At 39.4% G+C, this 758-nt stretch overlaps 1 non-coding gene across 1 annotated transcript; it reads right to left on the reverse strand.

Moving 5' to 3' along the window:
• Window positions 1-306: 306 nt before the first annotated feature.
• On the reverse strand, window positions 307-408 carry LOC139036613 (U6 spliceosomal RNA). The gene has a single exon (XR_011489435.1). It is a non-coding gene; the product is annotated as a U6 spliceosomal RNA (small nuclear RNA).
• Window positions 409-758: the final 350 nt, after the last annotated feature.

Consider the following 758-nt stretch of genomic DNA (forward strand, 5'->3'; position numbering starts at 1 on the left):
GACACAGTGGTAAAGAACCCATCTGCCAATGCCAGAAACACAAGTTCGACCCCTGGGTTGGGAGGATTCCCTGGAGTAGGAAATGGTAACCCACTCTAGTATTCTTGCCTGGGAAATTTCAAGGAGAGAGGAGCTTGGCGGGCTACAGTCCATAGACTCACAAAGAGTCAGACACGACTGAGCTTACACACATTCAGGGCGACAGTATGTTTACCTTCCGAGGAGTTTCCAGGTTGTTTTCCAAAGTGTACTATTTTACATTCTTAATAGCAGTGTACGAGGGTACTAATTTCTCCACTTCCTCTCCAGAGCTTGTTCTTCATGAGTTCGTGTCATCCTCGCACAGGGGCAATGCTCATCTTCTCTATAACATTCCAATTTTAGTATATGTGCCACCCAAGCAAGAACTTACCCATCTTTCTATTATACCTATATGAAGTGACATCCCATTATGGTTTTGATTTACCATTTGTGTACCTTTTTTTGGAGACATATCTGTTCAGATCCTTTCTGGTTTTTTAACTAGTTTGTCTTTTTATTTCTGAGTTCTGAGAGTCCTTTATATACTCTAGATGCAAGTCCCTTATTAGATATATAATTTGCAAATATTTTCTCCCATTCAGTGGGCTGTCTTTCCACTTTCTTGATTGCATTCCTTGCAGCACAGAAGTGTTAGCACAAAAGTCCAATTAGTCAATTTTTTCTTTTGCTTCTTATACTTTCATTTTTATATTTTAAAAAACCATTGCCAAATTCCA

This window comes from Odocoileus virginianus, chromosome 1 (genome assembly GCF_023699985.2).
Source record: "Odocoileus virginianus isolate 20LAN1187 ecotype Illinois chromosome 1, Ovbor_1.2, whole genome shotgun sequence".
In the NCBI taxonomy this organism is placed as follows: Eukaryota; Metazoa; Chordata; class Mammalia; order Artiodactyla; family Cervidae; genus Odocoileus; species Odocoileus virginianus.